The sequence below is a fragment of the Lipotes vexillifer genome, unplaced genomic scaffold, assembly GCF_000442215.2.
Source record: "Lipotes vexillifer unplaced genomic scaffold, Lipotes_vexillifer_v1.1 scaffold1156, whole genome shotgun sequence".
In the NCBI taxonomy this organism is placed as follows: domain Eukaryota; kingdom Metazoa; phylum Chordata; class Mammalia; order Artiodactyla; family Lipotidae; genus Lipotes; species Lipotes vexillifer.
Window position 1 is genome coordinate 357239 of NW_006773601.1, and position 13094 is coordinate 370332.

At 36.0% G+C, this 13094-nt stretch overlaps 1 protein-coding gene across 1 annotated transcript in view; it reads right to left on the reverse strand.

Annotated features, from left to right (window-relative positions):
* Positions 1-13094, reverse strand: part of GLCCI1 (glucocorticoid induced 1) — a 142571-nt gene that overhangs the window by 27206 nt on the left and 102271 nt on the right. The gene's annotated exons all lie outside the window — the stretch shown is intronic.

Below are 13094 nucleotides of genomic sequence, written 5' to 3' on the forward strand. Positions count from 1 at the left end.
AGAGAACAGAAGTGAATACCAAGCTTTAAGTATTTATTTCTTTAATTTTAGATGTTAAAAAATAAAATTTTTATCAAAGATTTCAAGAAGAGACAATATTCCACTACAATGATTTATTCTCCAAGTTTTAATAATTAAAACTGTTGAAAATAAATAAACATATGCTACAAATGCTTCACTTATACGATTTAAATATTGTTGGTAGATACATAGACTAAATTTCCCCAGATTATTTCATATTTTACCTTTGTAACACCAGAAACATCTTCCCCTTTAAACACTTTTTCTAAGATGAAAAACTAGTATTTCACATGCCTATTGATTAAAGTCAAACCCAGTCTCTTAATATAGGGACCTCATTAAGTTTTTAAGTTCCCATTTTATATAAACAAAATGGAACTGGTAGACCAATTACTAAACACTTTAAAATTGTAAATCCCATGGTGTAAATTGTATGGCATTTAGCATTAGTTACTTGTTAGTATTTAGTATCTTACTATTATATTACTCTTAGTCACAAAATCTTTATTTTCCAGCTTTATTGAAACATAAATGACATATAACATTGTGTAAGTTTAAGGTGTACAATTTTTTTTTAAATAAATTTATTCATTTATTTTTGGCTGCACTGGGTCTTCATTGCTGCAGACGGGCTTTCTCTAGCTGCAGCGAGCAGGGGCTACTCTTCATTGCAGTGCGCGCAGGCTTTCATTGCGGTGGCTTCCCTTGTTGCCGTGCCTGGGCTCTAGGGTGCACAGGCTTCAGTAGTTGTGGCACGTGGGCTCAGTAGTTGTGGCTCACGGGCTCTAGAGCGCAGGCTCAGTAGTTGTGGTGCATGGGCTTAGTTCCTCTGCTGCATGTGGGATCTTCGCAGACCAGGGATTGAACCTGTGTCCCCTGCACTGGCAGGCGGATTCTTAACCACTGCACCACCGGATAAGTCCCTGTACCACGTGTTGATTTGATGCTATTATATATTGCAAAATGACACCACTGTAGCATAAGTTAATACCTCCATCCCATTACATAATTACCATTTCTCTTTGGGGGTGAGAACATTTGAGATTTACTCTCTTAGCAACTTTCAAGTATATATAATACAGTATTATTAACTATAATCAAAATTCTGTACATTAGATCTCCAGAACTTACTCATCTTATAATTGGAAGTATGTACCCTTTGACCACTCCCCTTTACCCTCCAGTCTAGCAACCAGCACTCTACTCTCAGTTTCTATGAGTTTAGCTTTTCTTAGATCCCACAAACAAGCGATACCATACAGTATTTGTCTTTCTTTGTCTGACTTATTTCTCTTAGCATAATGCCCTCAAAGTTCATCAGTGTTGTTTACAAATGGCAGGATTTCCTTCTTTCTCATTGCTGAATGTATGTACCACATCTTCTTTATCCACTTCTCCATTGACAGATACTTGGCTACAGTGACACAACTTTTCAAAACAAATATAACTTAGGAGTGTATTCTCCTAAATGGAACTGTAAAACTCCCAGACTTAAGGCTTAAGAGAAAAGTCATTTCTACAATATGGCTTGGAATTCGTTAAACTATTAACATATTTTAGGTGCTGTATAATCTTCTTAAACTGTGCTAGACCTGAAGTAAAATATACCTGAGCATTTTCAAAGGGAATCATTAGCAATTTGGGGGAAGTTACTTAATATTGGTATTACTTTCCTTGTAGAAAAGATGACATTAATCAATTAACAGGTACTCCTTGAACACATACAGTGAGCTCAGTTTTATGTTACCTACTAGGCAAAGTGCAAATACAAAGTAAAGTGTGTAAAATATATTGATTTCCTCAAAGAGATGTTAGCAAAATGCTTACTTGGAATAACCATGGCAATGAAAAGCAAAATAGTTGCTATTAAAGCCTGTTAATGGTCAAGGGGAAATGTATATAGGTTGCTGGGAAAACTTACAAACAGAAGAGAAGCAGCATGGAAGAAAATAAAGCACCTAAAAGAATAATCTATACCCTTTTTATTAAATAAGATCCTCTAGTTTTTTGAAACTCTTTGTAGCTTATGGACATCCCATACAATTTCCTTGCAAAGATATATAAATAAGATTATCTATGTTAATATTTGTGTTCCTTGCTCTGTTGAAATGACATCGTTTTCTTCTAGAGAACATTAATTTTCATGAGAAAAGGAATCAAAATTAGTAGGTAGTCATTATAAATCAAGAGAGATTATATACTCTATGATAAAAATAAATAGAATTTCAAATTGTACAAGTTATTTAATTAGGATAGGGGTATAAAATTAAGTGTTTTCTGAATATTAATGATGTTTCAGTGGTTTTTCAAAACTGGCAAGAGCTTGTAGAGAAGAGCCCATAATGCTTACAGATTAATCAAAGCAATTTGTACTTTTTAATTTTTAAAAATAATCTTTAAAAATAATCTGAAAATTGATCAATCTTAATCACTTTTTTTAAAGGCCTTTGAGATATCATATTAAGCCGGAAAAGTTTTTGTTCTAAATAGCTTTACCAAACCCCGGAAAACAAAAAGCATACATAATGGTACACACCTTACTTTGCTTGGAATATCAACTTAAACTATGCAACCTTATAGTTTCCACACAATACTGTTTATCTTTGGTTTCTTTTCGTTTTTTTTTTTTTTTTGCGGTACGCGGGCCGCTCACTGTTGTGGCCTCTCCCGTTGCGGAGCACCGGCTCCGGACGCGCAGGATCAGCGGCCATGGCCCACGGGTCCAGCCGCTCCACGGCACATTGTATCTTCCCAGACCGGGGCACGAACCCGTGTCCCCTGCATTGGCAGGTGGACTCTCAACCACTGCGCGACCAGGGAAGCCCTAATACTGTTTATCTTTGGATTATAACATAGTTCTGCTTTTGTTTACAACTTAGAAGAGATCAGAGTATAAAGGAAGCCCATCTTACTAAATTTATATACTCAAAACATTACAACTCTTACTCAAGAACCATGTAAAATGAAAATAAGATATAGGGCTTCCCTGGTGGCGCAGTGGTTGAGAGTCCGCCTGCCGATGCAGGGGACACGGCTTCGTGCCCCGGTCCGGGAAGATCCCACATGCCGCGGAGCGGCTGGGCCCGTGAGCCATGGCCGCTGAGCCCGCGCGTCCGGAGCCTGTGCTCCGCAACGGGGGAGGCCACAACACTGAGAGGCCCAAGTACCACCAAAAAAAAAAAAAAACGATACAATAAATCCTCCTTTGCTTCAGAATATAGGAGGTTCCTGTGTTATTGATACCACATTCAGAAGAGGGGCTGACCTTTATAACAACTGCAAATATTCTCACCTCCCACAGCTTTTACTTAGAATTTCCCTTCTCTTTTCCCTTTGATGCTCAAGAGCCCATGGTCATCCGAAGCCGTCTCTTCTCCCTAAGTTCAGTACCAGCAGACAGTAGACACAAAGGCATCTCTGGGAGGAAGGGGCAGAGGGAGTTGTAATTTCTACCCTACACTCACACAGCCCTCCCATCTCATCCGTAGTTCCAAACCTCTGCCTAAGACAACCTCTCTAATCAATCCCATGTTCCAATGCATGACACAAAGCTCTTGGTCCTCACTTCGGTGGGCCTACCCACCCTAGTTACTACAATGAAATGCCCATACAACCTTCCTTTACAAAGGGAACCCTAAGTTATACTGACTGGATTTCTTAAACTATAGATGAATCTTACTTGTGTTTCTAAATATTCATTAGCAATGCTGTGGCCTTAAGGAAAAAATTAAGAATGGACCTTGAGGGTATTATACTAAGTGAAATAAGTCAGACAAAGAAAGGCAAATACTGTATGATCTCACTCATATATGGAATATGAAAAAACAAAAAACCAAAACCAACTCACAGAACCAGAGAACAGGGTCTGGTGGGGGGCGAAAATGGGTGAGGGTGGTTAAAAGGGTACAAGCGTCTGGTTATAAGATGAGTAAGTTCTGGGGATGTAATGTACAGCATAGTGACTCTAGATAATAATGCTCTATAGTATATTTGACAGTTGCTATGAAAACAGGTCTTAAAAGTTCTCCACATACACAAAAATTATAAAAATGTTGAGGTGATGGATGTGTTAACGAACCTTCTCATGGTAATAACTTTACAATATATACATATATCAAATCATTATGTTGTAGATACCTTAAACTTATATAATGCTATATGTCAATTATATCTCAATAAAGCTTAAAGAAAAAAAAATTAAGAGGGAAGGAGATAGGAGCATTCTTTAAACATGAAAGGGGTCCTAGGCACGTGAGCTCCAAAGTTTAAAAAAGTTAGGGACTAAGTAAGCCTGGGTCACAAAGAAGAAATAATATCGTAGAGAGAAGAATTAGCATAAATACAAAGAAATGACTAAAATATTTGTGGAATTAGATGAAGAAAAATCAGAGACTGGCCCCACTGAAAAGCTAAGAACTAGGAACACATTTCACTGTAAATTTTTGGAAATCTGATAACATCACCCTTGTTTATTTGCTATTTTTGTCCTGTTAGTTTCCCCCACTATTGTTAACATTTAAAAACAGGAAAAAAGGGCTTCCCTGGTAGGGCAGTGGTTAAGAATCTGCCTGCCAATGCAGGGGACACGGGTTTGAGCCCTGGTCCAGGAAGATCCCACATGTTGCGGAGCAACTAAGCCCGTGCACCACAAGTACTAAGCCTGTGCTCTAGAGCCCACGAACCACAACTACTGAAGGCCATGTGCCGCAACTACTAAAGCCCGCGCCTAGAGCCCATGCTCCGGAACAAGAGAAGCCACCGCAATGAGAAGCCCGCGCACTGCAACGAAGCGTAGCCGCTGCTCATCACAACTAGAGAAAGCCCGCGTGCAGCAACAAAGACCCAACGCAGCCAAAAATAAATAATTAATTAATTTAAAATAATAATAAAAATAAAAACAGAAAAAAACTAAACTCTGAGCCTGAAAAGACTAGTTGAGTACTTTTGCCTCAGGTAGTGAAAGGGAGGGAAGGTAATATTTCTCAGAATGAATTCTATAGTAGGCCAAGGAACTGAGACATCTTAGACTAAGTGGCTGCAGTAGGAAGGGAAGCAGGATCCTGGGGCTTTCGAAAGAGGGAAAAAAAAAGTGAGAAGAGAGCTTGATTAATGCCAGGAATGGCACTTTGTCACACGCATTTATATGAATTCTCATTCATTTCGCAATAAAAACATATGAGATAGGTACTATTATTATCCCCACTTTATAGGTGAGGAAACTGAGAGGTAGGACGGTTAGCTTGTTGAAAGCCACACAGTTAAGTGGTGAAACAAGTATATGAACTTAGGAAGTGGAATTCCAGAGTCTGCTCTCTTAATCACTATTCTGTATTGCCTAAAGGATCAAGTTAATAACTCATAAGGAGATAAAGAAATCTTACAAAAAGTGAAGACAGACATACAAATGGGAACAACATACAAATGACAATAGTTGAACTGTTAAGGAAAAAGGCCCCCAAACAATTACTAAAGATATTAACCCAACAAATTTTTCTGAAAATCTAGTTTCAGAGGTTATGAATCTCAAGCTGTTATTTCTCTTTTATATGAAAAAAAGAGAATATGTGACAAACTTTAGTGCTTGTAAAGATCAGTGTCTCAAAAGAAAGGTTCTGCAGTCTAAAAACAAATTTTACATATTATATCCTTTGACAGTGTTCAAAGGAATTTAAAATGCAACATTACCTACTCTAATACTAAAAATAAAAATTTAAAACTTCTTTTTGTTTAATATAAATATGAATAATTCATGCTGTTTTCCTGTTTTTCTAATGAAACCCTAATGAAATAAATGCTGTTTATTCAGCCCTCTGATATCCAAATGCACAAATATAGGTATACGTATGCACAAACGTGCATATATAAAGAACACAGATACGTAAGCACATACACATGCACAGGGAGTTGTCACCTGCATGCACATCTTTACACATGCCCACGGACAGACATGCTTGCCCACATGCAGACTTACACAAGCCCCCACCCCAGTAACAAAGAGAGAGATTTACACAGATCCATTCCCACAAATATAGCTAGCTTTGGGACAATTGTTATACACATAAAATAGTTTTTAATATAGACAAGTATTTACCAATAAGGCATATTTGTCAACAGAGGAATGTTGACAACAATATCAGACTAACATTTAAAGAACACTTGGTCCATAAACCCACTAGATTCCACAGATACATTTTAACTGTTTTACAGATGAGGAAACACTTTGAAAAATAAAGTACCTTTCCCAAGGTAACACAGCTAATAAATGGCAGGCCCAGTCCTTTAGCCTTTAGTTCGTAACCACTTTCTATTACCTACAGGGCTGCTGAAAGTAATACTGTGTTAATGTTCGCAAATAACTACCAGTCACTATGTATTGGCTCATAATCTCAACCACTTCGCCAAGTAACTTCCTTTCTTAATGCTGGAGATATTGCAAGATGTGAAATTGCAATAAAGGTGAACAAAAATTTGATGAAGCAATTAACTGACTACATACTAACTTAATGATATATTTCTTTTTTGATAAGCAGTTTAATAACCTTAAATATTGTTCATATTGGATCCAGTTTTAAACAATGAAAATATTATAAAACATCTTTACAATTCAATTTAATATGGACTCAGAATTTATTGGATAAATATTTGTATTTTTAAAAGACTTTACCACATAGCTAAATAAAAATTCTTCAGACTGTTGTTTTTTAGGTCCAGAGAAAATATTATTGCAATTTTCCCCTAGTATAGTATGATAAAACAATATTTTTTCATTAGGGCAGAATGTATACTTTTACTAAAACTATAAGGAAACTTTTATTTTTCTTAAAAAAGGAAGACCACAACAGTATTTTTTAATCACTATTTGAGCAGAAGCAAGAAACTTCCCTAATCATTTCACTTAGAGAAAAACTATCCCAGTAATGAGAATAGGGCTTATTGGTGAGATAAAGAAGCAATCCATGATTCTTCCTTTTATCCACTGAAGGACTTAAGAATAGTAAACTCACCTTTGGCAACTTATCTTTATCAAAATCAGAAATAGTATAAAGTCAAAACAGCAATACAGTAATATCACCTTATATTCTCTCTGGGAACGTCACCCTCTGGGATAAAGAGTAGGTTTATACTTACTGCTTACTGTAAAAACAGTGGATTCTCCAAGTTCTGTTTCTCTTCTATAACGTGATCTACTATATGTGTAGGCATCCATTTAGGCCCTCCCCATCACCCCCACTGGACTTGGGGTTCAGGGGAGCTAATGCAAACTCGATAGTCTTGATACCTGCTGTGCAGTGAATAATAAAGTCCATTGTCTCTAAACCACGAGCCTCATGACTTCTGCCAGCATCCATGAAATAGTAAAAAGCTAACTTATTAGGTTATAAGTAGGAAAAAATCAAATCCAAGATGTGGAGGGTATACTTCCTCTTTTGCCTCAAATGAAGAGAAAGGAGTTTTAATGGAACAACTGGGAAGGACTGATTGGTCCTCACAGATGAGAAGACCGGATGGACTGGAATCTGACTCCACCCCAGATACTGAAAATGTTGAGCTAGGATGATGGAGATTTACTCTTGCTTTAGAATCAGCCTAAACTCCCAGATATTAACCAGATTTTTTTAATGTGCAAGCTTCCCAGTAACCATTTGGGAAATTTGAAAGTGAGAGTCATAGGAGGGTTGTCTTAGGTCCTACTTAAGAGGACCACTTAAAAGGGTAAACAGAGCTCAGCAGCTGAGAAACTGAATGTTATTTCTAGAATTCTAGAGGCTAAGGAGAGAGTAAGATAGAAGTGTAGGTAAGAGATGTGCAGCAACAAGGGATGTCCAAAGAACCCATGAAATTACTCTACAAAAGAAGGTCAGTTTTAAAAATCTGTCAAGCCCAGCTAATTGACAGGCATCTGATAACAGTACCAGTCAAGTAGGAACATTTCTATTCCCCTTACCTCTCCCTCTCTCCCCCAAGCTCCAACTCCAGAGGGGTCAGAAATCGTAGCTATGGAGTTAAGAAAGAGGTAAACAAGAAAGACAAAAGGAGCCTCCGGGATCCCTTCACCCATTAAGTCATTCACCTGCAGTAGGCCCTAGCTAGAAGAGGAGTAGCTGCAACCATGAAATAAGTAGGAAGCTTTAACTGTTACGAGAGACTGGAAAGCATGTTCACTTGAAGGAATCATAGGTGTGTAAGAGCTTCTGGTTTTGCACCATACACAAGAGATGAACTTCTCTCACTGAATAAGGATAGTGGGAGTTAATATAAAGTCCTTTTGTGATTATCCCTTAAAGTCTTAGTTGATTTTCCTAATATGTAATTAAGCTCTTTAAAAAGTAGATTGTATCTACTCTTTCTTTTGAAATTCTAGATGCTTTTACACAATATTGAGCATATAGTCTTATGCATTTGATGCTATTCCATGAACAAATGCAGTACCACTACAGGCTGACGATGTATCCTAAAATATATATTTAAAATTTACCTGTCTTCTCGTTTACCTCTATTAAGTGTATACAAATCAAGTACCATAAAAACAGAAATAGAGTCAGATGTAGAAAACAAACTTATGGTTACCAGGGGAGAAAGCAGTGGCGGCGGGGGGGAGGGTGGAGGGAGAGATAAATTGGGAGACTGGGATTGACATATACACTCTACTATATAAAATAGATAAATACTCTGTAATAATTTATGGGAAAAGAATCTGAAAAAGAGTGAATATATGCATATGTATAACTAATTCACTTTGCTGTGCAGCAGAAGCTAACACAACATTGTAAAATCAAGTATACTCCAATTAAAAATAAAAGCACCATCAACAATAAAAAAGTGATAAGTACTAATTAAATCTTTATCATTTGCTTAGCAGACTTCTTAAACTGTAGTTATGCTTTATAAATTAATTTTAAATTGTGTTACGTAAACAGGGAACCACATATCTAACCAATGGAAAAGTACACTTAAACATTTGTTTGGTTTGTAAAATACAAATAAAGGTTGGGTTAACATCCCTCCAGTAAACATAATTCAAAGGAGGAAAAGTAATCTTTTTATAAAAGAAAATGATGTCTCACTTGGATTCATTTCCTTAACATGGACACAACCCATAACTTCACTGTATACTGGTATCAGTTAGTTTCTGACAAATGTGTTGATAATCTGTTGCCCATTTTTTTGTAGGTAATCTTTTTTCTAATTGTAAGAATGAGTAAGTGTGTGTGTGTGTGTGTGTGTGTGTGTGTGTGTGTATCCTTGATCTACAACTCAGTTTACCTAGGGTGGAAATTTTTTCTTTGTCCTGTTTATCCTTCGTGGAATTGATGGGCTTTTTCAATATGAAGACACATGACTCTCCAAATCTAGCATATTTTCAACCTTTAAGAAATATCTCTTCCCTGATGCCTACTATTCCTACCTTGTGGAACTCCTTACTCAGTCTATTTTCCTGTTTCTTAACTCCTCTTTCATATTTTCAACCTCTGTCTTTTAAAAAATTATTTTTAATTTTTTAAATTGAAGTACAGTTGATTTATAATGTGTTAGTTTCTGGTGTACAGCAAAGTGATTCAGTTATATATCTATATATTCTTTTTCATATTCTTTTCCATTATGGTTTATTACAGGATATCAAATATAGTTCCCTGTGCTATACAGTAGGTCCTTGTTGCTTATCTACTTTATATATAATAGTTTGTAACTGCTAAGCCCTGCTCTCTTTCCCCTTTGGTAACCATAAGTTTGTTTTCTATGTCTGTGAGTCTGTTTCTGTTTTGTAAATAAGTTCATCTGTATCATATTTTAGATGCCACATATAAGTGATATCATATGATATTTGTCTTTGTCTGACTTACTTCACTTAGTATGATATCCCTAGGTCCATCCATGTTGCTGTAAATGGCATTATTTCATTCTTTCTTATGATTGAGTAGTATTCCATTGTATATATGTATACAACATCTTCTTTATCCACTAATCTATCAATGGACATTTAGGTTGCTTCCATGTTTTGGCTATCGTAAATAGTGCTGCTATGAACACTGGGGTGCATGTATCTTTTCACATTAGTTTTTTCTGGATATATGCCCAGGAGTGGGATTGCTGGATCATATGGTAATTCTATTTTTAGTTTTTTAAGGAACCTCCATACTGTTTTCCACAGTGGCTGCACCAATTTACAATCCCACCAACAGTGCAGGAGGGTTCCCTTTTCTCCACACCCTCTCCAGCATTTGTTGTTTGTAGACTTTTTAATGCTGGCCATTCTGTCAACCTCTATCTTTTTATTCTATATTCTAGATGATTTGTTCATCCAGACTTTCTCAGTTGAGACTTTTGATTCATTAATTCTCTCTTCTGCTGTGTCAATTTAAGCCATCAAAGAGTTTATTTTTAATTTCACCAACTTTTATTATATATAAGACTTATAAAGGATCCTTTCTCTTTCTGCCTGTTCTTATTTACTTCTTTTCTCATTGTGAGCTACTGTTTCATTTGAAATTCTTAAACATTCTTATTTCTAAATTCTTTTTTGGGATTGTGTTCTTATTCTTATTTTCTCAGATATGACTCTATTTAATGTATCTGCTGTCTCTTATGGCAAGATTTCCTTACATACCCTAAAATACTTACTTGGAAGTTCTCTGTATGTGGGAGTTTTATATTTTGTGAACTCTTTACTGCCATATTGTTTCATGGTTACTCAGACTAGTGCTTCAGAGTTGCACAGCTTCAGAGCAAAAAGTCTTAAATCAGGAAGATTGGGGCTTTGCTCCCGCATGGGTAGAGCTCTATTCCAGACACCATATCCACACACAACATATTTGGTTACTATTTCCATTTTTGTATAGAGGCTTGTCTGGCCCACAAGAACACCAACAGTGTCAGGTGTTTTTTTTTTCAGGTCTAGTTTTACTGCCTGGAAACATGGTCCCACTTCCCTGCTTTATGCAGACAGCCCAGTTCCAATCTCGCATTTGCAAGATATATTTGACTCTCTTAAAATGTGTAGTCTCTTAAATTTGGCTTAACTCACAGAAACCTGGCCAACACGATCCAGATTTCTGTGAGTCAGATAACATCAACATCCACTCATCACTAAGGATTTCCCTTCTATTCATGGTCTGCAGGGGTTTTCCTTGTCTTAAATGTAGCTAAAATATATTTACTTATGTATTTCTTTGAAAATTTTTCACATTGTAGTCTTAAAAGCTTGGAACAAAGTGGAAGCAGACTATTCAGGTGCTTTCACTGACATTTAAATCAGAAATCCAGATGCATTCTCTGACGGGGACAGCATGTATGTGACTCAGGAAGAATGGATGTGATACAGCTGAATTTGATGCCGAGACAAGGAAGCAGGTCAAAAGTTGTTTGTTAAAAAAAAACACTGAACTTTAGTAGCATATAACTGAAAAAAAATTACTATTTCAATAATAGTTTTGGCTTTCATAATTTCCTCAGGTTCCAATTCTGTCATCTTTTATAACTATTCTTATTTTTACTTTTAGTCTTTACCCATGTACTCATTTTTCCAGCCTCAGTTATATATCATTTAAAATTTAATATCTACCATGGACATAACATGGAAAACCTACTAGTCTTTTATGTTTATTCCTCTTTTTTCATCTTTACTGAAATGTAATTTACATTCCCTTAACTTCATCCATTGTAAGGGTAAAATTCAATAAGTTGTAATCACTTTGTAGTGTTGTAGAAAATAATCAAAATTCTGTTTTAGGATTTTTTCATCACCCCCAAAATTTGCTTTGAGTCTATTTGTAGCCAATCACCCCTACCCCCATCCCATTCCAGCCACATGCAACCACTAATGGGCTTTTTTTCCCTCTATAGATTTGCCTTTTGTGGCATTTCAATATAAATGAAACCATACAATATGTAATCTTATTCATCTGGCTTCTTTCACTTAGCAGGAATTGGCAAGCTACAGTCTGCAAGCCAAATCTAGCAGGCCACATGTTTTTGTAAATAAAATTTATTGGAACATAACCATGTCCACTCCATATTGTCTATGGTTGCTTTCACACTACAATAGTGGAGTTGAGTAGTTGCAACAGAGGCTCTGTGGCCCACAAACCATAAAATATTTACTATCTGGCTTTTTAGAGAAAAAAATTTGCTGACCCTTGACTTAGTAAAATGTTTTTGAAGTTCATTCCCATTGTAGCATGTATCAGTATTCAGTACAGTGTTCCTTTTCATTGCTGAACAGTATGCTATTGCATGAACACATGACATTTTGTTTATCCATTTACCAAACAGTGGATATTTCAATATTTTTTAGTTTTTAGCTATTATGAATAATTCTGCTATAAATGTTTGTGTAAATGTTTCAATGTAAACATGTGTTTTCATTTTTCTTATACAGAGTCCTAGGAATAGAACTGCTAGGTTATATGCAAAGTTTCTGATTAACTTTTAAAGAAACTGTCAAACTGTTTTCTAAAGTTGGCTGTATCATTTTATATTCCCAACAATGTCTGAGGGTTCCAGATGCTTTTCATTCTTGCTAACACTCAGCATTTTCTGTCACTTAAATTACAGTCATTGTAGTAGGTGTGTAGTTGTATCTCATGGTTTAAATCTGCATTTGCCTAATGAGGTTGAACACCTTTTCATGTGGTCATTTTCCATCCATACATCTTTGATGAAATACTTCTATCAAAGTCTTCCCCTTTTAAGTGCATTGTCTTCTTATTGATTTTTAAGAGTTCTTTATACATTCCAGATATAAGTCCTATATCAGATATGGTTTGCTAATATTTCTGTCTGGGGCTTGTCTTATCATTCCTTTAGTCATGTAGTGTAAACGTTCATTTAAATGAAGTTCAGTTTTTTTTCTTTTATGGCCTTACTCCTGGTGTTGTATCTAAAAATGCCTTGCCTAATCCAAGGTCTTCTAGAAGACCTAAAATTTTAGAGCTTATGTTTAGGACTATGATTCATTTTGAGTTCATTTATCTCTACAGTGAGCGTCAAGGACCTAACTATTTTTCCTATATATGAATATATAATTATTCCAGTACCAGTTACCAGAAACGCTGTCCTTTTCAACTGAATTGCAT